At 40.0% G+C, this 12,238-nt stretch overlaps 1 non-coding gene across 1 annotated transcript; it reads left to right on the top strand.

The window, feature by feature from the left end:
* Nucleotides 1-9,463: 9,463 nt before the first annotated feature.
* On the top strand, nucleotides 9,464-9,537 carry TRNAT-UGU (transfer RNA threonine (anticodon UGU)). Its single transcript has one exon. It is a non-coding gene; the product is annotated as a tRNA-Thr (tRNA).
* The last annotated feature ends 2,701 nt before the right edge of the window (nucleotides 9,538-12,238 follow it).

Below are 12,238 nucleotides of genomic sequence, written 5' to 3' on the forward strand. Positions count from 1 at the left end.
AAATTTCACCCTGTGTGTTTATTTTTGCATGGAGTTCATCTACGTCCATCCCTGAATTTTTGACAATCTTCTCACTACTCCCTTCAGCAGAAACAGAAGCCAGGGTAATGCAGATGTGGGACCTTTTTATTGATAATTCAAAAATACCATCCCGTTTATCAGAACAGACTCATCATGGGTGACAGTGGAATATACATTACCAGGAGGAGCTGAGAATAGCTTTTCAATAATGAGACAGCTGTTAGAAGAGGAGGTAGGGGCATAAATAAAGTCAAAGTTCAAAGTAGGCAAGATTAGGGTTAGGAGCCCACACTACATACAGAAAATCAGAAATCCAGGAACTCAGAAATGAAGGTTAAGTAATAGTGATTGTGCAGCTTTGGGGACGAACTTCAATCCGTAGGAGCCCACACTACATACAGAAAATCAGAAATCCAGGAACTCAGAAATGAAGGTTAAGTAATAGTGATTGTGCAGCTTTGGGGACGAACTTCAATCCGTTTTGTCTTTTTCTTATGCTACTGCCGTTTTTTTTTTTAGATGATCTGAATTCTTCTCACTTGATTTTACCTGTAACGACCATACCTGTTTTTCACCAGGTTGTCCTTTGAATAACGGCATATCCCAGAAACTGTTCATCTGACCTGCCACCCCTGTGGGACCGTTGTTTCCATTAACGTGTTTTCGTGGCCCTGATGATTCTTGATAATAATCCCAGGATTCAGATAACTGCAAATCTCTGATCGCCTTCTTGGCTGAGAGGGAAATAGGCTACCTGCTGTCTCCATGGGGAGGCTTGAAGTTGGCTGAGATCAAGCTGCGATCTTGGCTACAGAAGATTTCCAGAGCTTTCAAAGGATCAGCATGGGCCTTCAACGAGTGACCAGGGCTCAAGCTAAGACCAGCTACTGCTGAGCTAGGAGAGTTCCCTTCTCAAGTACAGTCCTGGAACTCCCAGCTAATGAACGTGAGATTTTCAGTGTGCTTTTTAGAATATGCTGTGTATGATTTTAAAAATGTGATTGCGCTGGGGACTTTCTTCCCTTCAGAAATACATCAAAAGGGGAAGAACAAAAAAAGCAAATACATCCCTACCAACAAAAAGACAATGTTCAGTTAACCTTGTTCCTTCAAATGCCCACGGCTTCTTTGGTTCACCAACTGTCATAAATTTGCTCCCTCCGAGCACAAAAGCCTCCTTTGAGGTTCAAAGGTTGAGTTTTATGTGCCCCCGGGGAGGCAGGGTTGCTCTCCTCTGCAGTGGAGGGCTCTGGAGTACCGTTGTTGGCCTCTTTTGAGGCAGGCTTGGTTTTCTAATGAATGACTTGTGAAATGAGTGCCGAGGCTCCCTGGGAGACAAATGGTGCTGCCTTGTCTTCCCCAACGTCCGCTGCATCTATCTATTGCACATCAAAGCAAAACCAACACCTAAGCAAATCAATCCATCCCTAGAACTTCTGTAAAACATTAACTCCCCCCAAACCAAGGGAAAGAACAGGACGGTGATGTGGCTCACACTTCAGGTAAAGAAAAACAGTGCTCAGTTGGCATCCTATTAAAATTATTTTCAGGTGGTGAATTCTTTCTATTGTTTGTTGTAACTAGACCATTAGCTAAGATCAACTTTTGGCTCAGTTAAGGATTTAACATTTCAAAGGCACTCTAGTAGTGGACTGTGATCAGAGAAACTAAGTGAAAGTATATAGTTTTCTAGGTAGAATTCTGTACCATCGGGAATCCTACTATCAGGGGATTCGTGTTCTCCAGTATTTTTTCTAAATTAAATTATAACAAGTTTATAGGACAATAGAGCTAATGATGGAGAAAATCAAATTGAGAATATAAACAGAAGAAAATCTATGGTGTTTCTTGAAGTTCAAGTTCACTTTGCAAAGCTTTCTGTTACTAAAAACCATGACCACTGAGGGGAAGAAACAGGCAAACCACGAAGAAAAGATAAGGGCCACTCACTTGCCATTCCCATTGGGGACTGGAAGATGTTTGAAAATTAAGATACCGGGATGCTTTAATCTGGGCTGCACTATCTTATTTCAGGACATCATTAATGTCTAGATCCCCTGAGCTCAACACTTAGACTGTGTTTAATATCTCCCAATCAAATGCATTTTGGCCATAGTCGTAGCTGCCAACTATGAAATAGATTAGATTGTTCTGTTTTGATAGCTGACATAAGAGGAATGAAACACAAACAATCAATAGTTATTTTGGTCATTTCCTCAGCCATGTGACTCCTCAATTGTTCAGCAATTGCTGATTATCACAGCTGAGAGAAGACCGAAATCCCCAAAGAATGGTCACTTCCAGGCTATCATGTAGGGCAGGTTCAATTTTTCTGTGCCTGCTTCTGTAAAATATGAGACAGACAACACTATTTTCCATCTCTGGGAGCATATTAAGGGTGACCTTTCATCAGGTTTTCTAACAATATTTTTAGAGCCGGTCCAGGGCTGTATCTAGTTTCCTCTTCACTAGATAGAAAATTCTATTAGTAGGACAAAGATGATTACATTTCCTTCACTTTCCCTAAATGTTTGAGTGATAAGCATCTGCGTTATCAATTATTTTTCTGGTTTCCATGCTTCGAGTCTCTCGCTTCATGGTCCCTTTGTAAACTCTGGGTATGGCCAGCTCGTCTGCTAGATTATAGGTATTCAGGGAACAAGAACCATTTCTCGCGTGACTCCTATTGATCAGAGAGCCTGACACAGCACCTTGAACTCAGAAGGCAGTCCCGTTTTTGTCGGATGATTGGATGGATTTAAAACATGAGCTGATTTTCACCTGAGAATTCCAACTAATTTAAAAAGTAAGAAAGATGGTGTTTGGCTAATTGAGTGGCTGTAGGATTATCTGGGATGAATAGCTTTGCCCAAATGAAATGACACCAGAGACCTCTCATTTCCCATCAGAATAGAGAACAAGACGTTAAGATACTCCAAACTACCACACTAAAATAGTGGCTTATTATATTCATATATATTAGGATAACTTGGGGACTCAGCCTCTGTGATCGGCTCTCTCAACTAGGCTCTTTGAAAGGTCTTTTAATCAGGGATAAGAATTATTCTTAGAAGACTGTTTGACTCCTCAATTTAAACAATGTAAAACTATTCAGGGGACTACAGTGGTAAGAAACCTCCATGATTATATTGTGCGCAATCATACAAGGTACCCTACAAGGCTGTCAGTGAGGAGAATACCAAGTCCCAGAAACTTACAGCTGCCTGTGTTGATCAGGGGTTTACTGGTTCCATTTTCTTATAAACTTCCATGTATGATTCTGCCCTGTCATATCTGCATCTAATACACACAGTTATAAGCATTTGGGGATCTTGACATACTAATATATATAGCATTTACCTATCAAGCTCGAACTTTAACATACCAAGGGTTCTGATAATTCCTGCAATTAAAAAAACTATTTTCCTTGGTAACTCAGTCCTCAAGTGTAGTCAACTTAGAAAGGTTTTGTTTATTTTTCTTGCATTTTTTAAAAAAACAGCAGTTATGAAGTGTCATCCTAGAAACATTTTGTGCAAAGCCTACTCTCTACCAAGCCCTCTGCTCGTGACATGGGATTGCATAAGATAGACAAGGTTTCAACAAGGTCTTACCTCCCAGCAGGGAGAGCTGGACAATAAGAACCGAAGGAACTCATCTTAAGGAGGCGCTCAGTGCTACCCAGGGTGAATGAGAAGAAACGAAGAGAGGATGGATCAGTGAGGACAAATGTCTACCTTAGAAAAGGACTCTCTCAGGAAGCCACCTGCCGTGGAACAGACTTTGGGACAGGCTGCCTTACAACCAACCTAAGGAAATGTTCCAGATGCATCTTTTAAAATAATGTATAACCATGGCTGCAAAGCCCTGTGATTCTCTGGAGGATAGAGAACATGTATGTGAAGGGCATGCCAGGAGTCCAATAATGTTAGTACGGCTGTGTTTTACATTAAAGGGGAGTGTTCAAAATTGAGTTTTCTGAAGTCTGAATGCCCCTTTACCTGAAGGCCCTATGTGAAATGGCTTTCCTCCTTCCTCCGCCTGCGCAAATTCCTCCAAGCTTAGATGAGTTCCAATTCCCTTATGATTTTTAAATTTTCCATAGTATTTATAACCTGTGTGGCATCATTTAAGGCTTAGATAGTCTTACACCAGAGCTGTTCTATGTGTCACCCTTGCTTTCAAAACCAGTTTATAAAGCCTGCTGCATCTCCTAGCAGGGTCAGCAAAGTATTCAATGAAGGACCAGATAGTAAACATTTAGGTTTAGTGGGCCACATATGACCTCTGCTGCACATTTTTTTCCTTTTTTTAAACAGCCCTTTAGAGTTGTATATATACATATATACATATATACACATATATACATACATACACATTTTTTAGCTCACAGCCCATTCAAAAAGCGATGTGTGGACTGGATTTAGCACTTGACCATAGTTTATTGATCACTGACTGTCTTATTCTAGAACAATCTTTGTGATAGTTTTCTAATACTAAAGCTTACTTAGGCAAAGATTCAGAATTCAGACACACTCACACAAAATTACACGCAAACACACACACCTGCAATGGAAGAACTCAATGTGAAGAAACAGAGGGCACAGTGGATCTCAGCCCTGGCTACACATCAGAATCATCTGAGAAGTTCTTTAAAAACACCCATGCTCAGGCCCCATTACAAACTAATTGAATCCGAGTGTCTGGACGGAAGCACAGGCATCCGTGTTTTTCAAAGTTCACCACTTACTCTGTTTTCCCTCAAGAACCAGTGTTTCAGAGCTGTGGTTCTCAAGTATTGACCTGCCTCAGTCACCTGGGGCTTCATAGAACTCTGATGTCCCAGCCCCAGAGTTTCTGATTTGGTATGTTGGTGGGTGGAGAGTCCTAGAGTTTGTTCTTTCTAATGATTTCCCAGGTGATGCTGATGCTGCTGGTCTGAGAATTACATTTTGAGAAACATCGTCATAGAGAATTGGAAAGTGGCCCCGGTGAGAGCTCTCCTCTGAGTGGGATTTTTTTGGTTTGCTTTGTTGTTTAATCAGTTGGTTGGTATTTTTCTTGTTTTGTTTTTCCTCAACTTAGCAGTCTCTAGGGCTCAAGTAAAAGAAAGGTAAGGGAGCAACCTGAAGGCAGGGACCATGTGAAGGCACAGAACAAATTCTTCACAAATATTTGTTTAATTTAGGACAAGGAAAGAGCCAATAGGAAAAGAGGAGGGGATGGCTTTGTTCTCTCAATGGAGAAAGAAGAAATCCTAAGAGCAATAACACTTCAAAAGTGCTTTGAACATATCTCCCAATAACATGCAGAAAGCCCACAATAGCAGTTGAAAGAAAACCTAGAAAGCCAACAATAGCAGTTGATTTAGCTGATTATATGCCCCGGGCCCAGTATTCTGGGGAGCCCAACCGAAAGAGGAAATATAGCAAACTTCAAGGAAGTCAATGCCATGAAAACTGGCAAAAACGCATTCTCTGTTGAAATGTTCAGTCTTACACGCACATGCAGACTTTATTTAATAAATGAAGAAGCCCAGAAATGGTAAGTTTCAGATATTTCTCTCATCATTGCCTGTAAGAGAACCTGATAAAACTGTGCTACTCAGTGTGGACCCTGGACCAGCTGCATTGCTCTCGCCTAGGAGCTGGTTAAAAACAAGGCTTGGTTATGGCTTCAGTGGGCCTTAGGTACTTTTGTCTTCATGGGCCTCTTCTTCCATAAAGAAAATTGGAAAGCACATTTTTATGATTATGCTAATATAAATACATATATTAATATTATATATTAAAACATTTTCTTCAACCTAAAAGTTCAATTTTTTTCTCCAGAGTTTCAAAGAAACTGAAACACTGTCATCAGCTGCTAAAAATGCATCTAGTGAATGAGTCACCCCTGGTGAGAAACACAGACTCCTAGGCTCTAATCCAGAGTTACCGAATCAGAATCCACATTGTAACAAAATCCCCACGTGACCCAATAGCACATTAAAGTTTGAGAAGCATTGTGTGTAAAGTTCACTATAGGTTAACAAATAAATGAAGGAAGAGTAAATTTGATTTTTCCATATTTTCTGAATCCTAAAAATAGCTACCCTGTTCTTTGTGCTACCTCATTCAGCTGTGTGTCTCCAGAACTCCCATCGGCCTTGGGGCTGTGTTGTCTAAAATTACGTACAGCTCTATATCAGGGTGGACAAAAAAGATGTGAAAGAAATTATATCAAGGTTCTTATTCTTTGAAATCACTGAGCGGCTGCGGAAGTATAAGATTCTAACAGCCTCTCAATATTTCTGACTGCCTAGAATAGTTCACAGAAACCACTTGGAACCCTGACATTATTTTCTGGTATTACTGGTGATGATGGGCATTATGACATGATAACACTGGTGATTATAGACTTGAGTATGAGCTGAGGCACCCATTCCTCACTGGCTATAGAATGGACTAGGATTATATAATAGAACTAAGCATTTTTCACTCTATTTTTCCAATAACATTCATGAACACAATGAAAAAAATGGTACACTGCTGTTGAAATACAGCTTCATACCCAAGAGAAAAAAACAGCAACTCAATAGTATGGAATTTATCACCAGTGTTTGAGACAGCTCTTCTAAAGTTTCTCTCAATGATTCTCAAATCCTTTTCATGGTGAAATTACATAAAAATTTAAACATTAAAAAATAAAAAGAGATTAACTCAAAATGAGTCATAGACCTAAATGTAAAACATAAAACTATAAGATTTGTAGAAGGTAGAAGGCAGGTGAATCTAGGTGACTCTGAATTGGATGATGGATTTTTAGATACAACACCAAAAGCAAGTGCCATGAAAGAAAAAGTTGGTAAGTTAGACTTCATTAAAATTTAAAACTTCTGCTCTGTGAAAGACAATGTTAAAAGAATGAAAAGACAAGCCACGGACAGAGAAAAAATATTTGAAAACACATGTCTGATAAATGACTGCTATCTGAAGTCTACAAATAACTCTTAAAACTCAACAGTGAGAAAACAAACAACCTAATTTTGAAAAGAGCAAAATGTCTGAACAGATACCTCACTGGAGAAGGTATATAGATGGCAAATAAGCATATGAAAAAAATGTTTTAACATCATACGTCATTAGGGAATTACAAATTAGAACAACAGTGAGATACCACAACAACGCTATTAGAATGACAAAGCCAAAATACTGGCAACACCAAACATTGACTAAGATGTAGAGCAACTGGAACTCTCATTCCTTGCTGGTGGGAACGCAAAATGGTACAGCCACTCATGGAAGAGAATTTGGAAGGCTCTTTCAAAGCTAGCCATAGTCTTACCATATGATCCTGTAATAGCCCTCCTAGGTATTTATTCAAATGAGCTGAAAACTCATGTTCACATAAAACCTTACACATGAATATTCACAGCAGCATTATTCGTTACCACCAAAACTGGAAACCATCAAGATGCCCTTCAATAGGTAAATGGGTAAACAGTAGGACATCTATACAATGGAATATTATTCAGTGTTAAAAAGAAATGAGCAATCAAGGCCTACAAATGGCACGGAGGAACCTTGAACGCATATTGCTAAGTGCAAGGAGCCAACCTGAAAAGGCTATATACTAAATGATTCCAAATATTTGACCTTCCGGAAAAGATTTTGCTGCTCAGTAAAAGATCGGTGGTTGCCAGAGGTTTTAGGGGAAGTCAGGAGAAAGTGACCTGTGGAAAACAAGGCATTTTCAGAGCAGTGCAACTATTTTAAATGATACTGTAGTGGTGGGTGCACTGGCATCCATCACAACAAATGGCATGACAGATTTGCCAAAATTCTTAGAGCTCTCCAACACAAAGGGTGAGCCCTAACATACACGATGGGCCTCAGTTGGTATACAGCAACATTGGTTCCTCAGTTTATAGCAAATGTACCCCACTGACGCTAGCAATACAGGAAACTGTTCATAATACAGAGATACTAATAACAGAGGAAACTGTGTGCAGGAGGAAAGAGAGTATATGGGGACTCTCTGTACTTTCTGCCCGATTTTCTATAAACCTAATACAGCTCTAAAATAGTGTCTATTCATTTAAAAAGTGAAATAAAATAACAGCACTGCTCTACAGTGAGACAGGGAAACAGAAGGCTGAGAATTTTCCCCCATAATTTCTCACAGAAGTCCTCTCTCTCTGCAGACTGCTGAACTCATCAAATTTTTCATGGCACAATAAAGGGAAAATTACCTTAGGTGAATCTCAGACTTCAATCTTGACAGACTCTGGACCTGGACCACAGCCATGTACACAACTGTTGTGCAAGAAACCTGGATGACTAAGAGAGTATCAAAGCCACCACCTAGTAGGAAAAATATCCACCATTTTTCATTATTTTATTTCATCTTCACAATGTTCTGTGTCTTGGGTTGTAATATAATCCTCTTAAAGAAAAAAAAAAAAAAAAAGACCTTCAGAAGGAGACTGATTTCCTCAAAGTTAAATAGCAAATTATCATGAGAGTCAAGTTTCAAACTCTGACCTATTACATCCCAATACTTGTGCTCTTTCCATTGTGCAAGCTTTTTTCTCAGTTCTGCGGGAATTCTCTTCAGTTGTAACCCGTGATTTTGTGGATGTGATGTTTCAGATTGGTACAATGTACTCAAAACATTTTTCCAGCAAAAATATTTACATGTCTTCTTCAAAAATTAACCTTCTCATGACTGGCTTGTTTGTTGGTAATACATCTGAATGCCAACTTGATGACTTCCAAACATGCCCTTGAGCCAATCAAACGTAAACTGCATCTTGTTATTTTAGGGCATGAGAGACAACAGGCCACAGCTATCATGGAAACAAGAAAAGGTCAAGATGAAAACAAGTCAGTTGTCTGTTGGGGATCCAAAATGGTAGGATATTTTTAAAGAAAGAAGTGGGTAAAGAAATCAAGCAGTAATGTCCAGAAGAGACAAGCAAAACACAAAACAAAACAAAAACAACAACCACAACAACAATAAAAAAAAAAAAAAAGAATCAAGAGGTCCACCCACAGCATAAGATGAACAATCTAGAAATAAACAGTGATAGAGCGGATGAAGGCAAAGCTCCAACCAGCAGGAAGATGCACTGAGCTACTGTGAGCTGAGCTTCTGAGCTAGGCCACCTCATCCCTGGGACTTCCACACAGTTCCTGAGAAGAGTTGTTTTAGAGGCTGAAACCCATGGGACTCAGTGGGCTGCAGTGAGCACATGGAGAGGAGGGCGGTCCTTTGATATTCCTTTTTTCCCTAATCATAAGAACAATGATACTTGTAAGATTTAACTGTGTGCCAAGCACTATGCCCAATTATAATACATTGTCTCACATAGGGATCAAAGAAACCCAGTGAAAAAGACAGCATTATCTCCATTTTACAGATGAGAAAACTATCTCCAAAAGCTTAAACAACTTTGAGGGGAGGGTGTAGTTTCAGTGGTAGAGTGCATGCTTTGTATGCATGACGCTCTGGGTTCGATCCCCAGTACCTCCATTGAAGTAAATAAACTGAATTACCTCCCCCGAAAACAAAAATCCAAACAAACAAACAAACAAAAAAACCCAAAACCAAAATAAATATTATTTTTTTAAAAGCTTAAACAACTTTCTAATAATAAGTATGAACAAAGACTCAGATGCAAGTCCTATTGAGTCCAAAATCGATGATCCCAGCCACTGTAACATGCTGCCTTACTGCTAAATATTGGGTGGTGATAAAAATACTACTCTCTTAAATTTTTTAAAGATCTATTTCATTCATTTTGGCAATATTATTTTTCTTTCTTTTTTCTGGGGTGGGGTGGGGGAAGGTAATTACGTTTATTTATTTATCCTTGGAGGAGGTACTGAGGATTGAACCCAGGAACTCATGCATGCCAAGCAGGTACATTACCACTCGAGCTATACCCTCCTGCAACACTTTGATAGTATTAATGGCCACAGTTCAAATGGGGTGGCCCCTTGTGGAAATGAAGCTTCAAGCTGGTGGAAAGCGTGGCAGGGTTGCAAGGCTGTTCCGGGTTGGTCAAGTCTTTATGTGACGCAGTAGAGACCCTGCTGGTGAGGCCAACCACTCTGGCAGCATCAAGAACCCCAACATGTTCCCCTTTTGTGCCCCCAGCACCAAGTACTGGAGCTGCCTGGAACTTAGCAAGTGTTTAACAGATGCTTGATAAAGGGATGATAAAGCTATATTATTAGCATTGTAGATGAGAGAATGAACTCAAAGTCAAATATACTGGTATTCAAATCCTGGGTCCACCTACTGCTTATTCAGCGTGCGACCTTGGTCAAGCGTTACAATCTCACTGTATGACCTTGGTCAAATAATACAATCTCACGGAGCCTCAGTTACTTTGTCCATAACATGGGCCATCATACTATCTACCCCACATTATTAGAATGATCAAAATGATACTAGATATTTAAAGCATTAAGTACAGTGTTTGCTATATAGAAAGTAACCAAGAGTAACTCCTGCTTCCTCGGCTTCTCCTCATCACCTGTTGTTTGAAAGATTTTAAAAAAGCAAACTTGTCCATTTAATAACCCAGAGATTACAGCAGTTTTAACATTAAAATATATCTTCCTATTTTTGATATTAATATACCTATCGTATTTAAGGTATTCATTTTGGAATATCTTGGATGATTTTCTCAGTGAACGTTAAACGACTTGAGTAGCAAAAGTAATCTCCTTTGCAAATTAGAATCCCTGTCTTACAAATCTGGTATCTGTTCATCCTTTGAATTCCGTCAATCCTCAGTTCTTCAGGTTGTGGCCATTTTATGAAAATCTCAGCAAAACCAGGCTCCGATTTGTCAGTTGCACTTCATAGATACAAAGGTGCACAGATAAAATCTATTAGGCCGGCAGGGCACCCATTAATGCTCCAGTGGCAGTAATTAAATCCGGATGGGAAAATAGCTACAAATATTTCCCCAAAACTGAACCAGATGTTTTGGCAACTGGATGAAGGCACAAACCTGAAACACTCCACATGCCACGGAGAAAGGCTCTTCAGAAGCGGCCCTTCTGTGAGCCGTGGGCTGAACACTGTCTTAGCCTGCAGGCAACATTAGGTAAGAGCAAAAAGACGCACCCTGCATCCCCGCCCTGTGCGTAGCTGCAGTCCATCCGAGCACACAGACAGACAATGGGCGGAACCGTCCCTTTATTCAAAGCCCCTGTAATAATGAAGCCAAATGACGAACGCATTTATATTTCCACGTGTGCGGCCCCCATCAATTCACAGTAGTGCTCTGACTTCGTCATGCCTCATAGATCATCTTTCTGGGTAGCTTACACAGGATACAATTTCCTAATTAATAGGCAGTAAAAATATTAATTATCACCATATTCATTTAGTGTTCAATTAACAAATGAAAACTTAAAATGCATTTCCACGGCTGGCCAAAAATGACCCTAGGGACCCCTAAATAGTCGATAGCATTTTAATTTTTATTTCTATCTTTAGATGGTTGCTTTTTTTTTTTTTCTAGCTTGCTTCCCTTAAGACACCCTGTCTGGCCTATTTCCCCTTTCAGCACACCATTTAAATATCTTGACAAAAATATTTTCCAGGGAGACAGAGCTCACTCCTGTCCTGGCATGTATATCTACCATGAAGCTATCATGATATCCTGTCCTGAAATGAGATGAGAAAATTTATTTGATCCGTGGATACTTAATAACGGTGGCGTTGGTTTCCATCAGCAAGGCCAGCAGCAGAGGGTAAGAGGAGACCACAATCAGCCGGACTTTAATTCAGCGCAGGGTGCCACCTCCAACATCGGGAAGGCAGAAATCAGCAGCCCACTAGCCACTGCATCCGCACGGCGCGGCGGAGCACGGCAGAGTGACACCGGCTACCATCTCCTGAGGCTGGTGAACTTCGTTCTGTCAAGACAATTGCTGCCCTGATACCTATCTTATTAGTGTTAATTTCTCTCCAGTGTTAAGGAGGTTAACGACACTGTTATTTTCTCTGCTACTAAGCTTTACTGCCTGTCTGCAGGATCCTACAAGTAACCTCAGCAGAGGAAGGAATCACAGAGAAAACCTGCTTGAACCATAAATAAGCTTTAAAAAGAACGTGTCCTTCAGAGAGAGGAAATAAAGCAATATAATGTTAATTGTGGAGATTATGGAGGAAACATTTTTCATCTATCCAAACAGACAGCATAATGGTCACA

This window comes from Camelus bactrianus, chromosome 5, assembly GCF_048773025.1.
Source record: "Camelus bactrianus isolate YW-2024 breed Bactrian camel chromosome 5, ASM4877302v1, whole genome shotgun sequence".
Classification (NCBI taxonomy): domain Eukaryota; kingdom Metazoa; phylum Chordata; class Mammalia; order Artiodactyla; family Camelidae; genus Camelus; species Camelus bactrianus.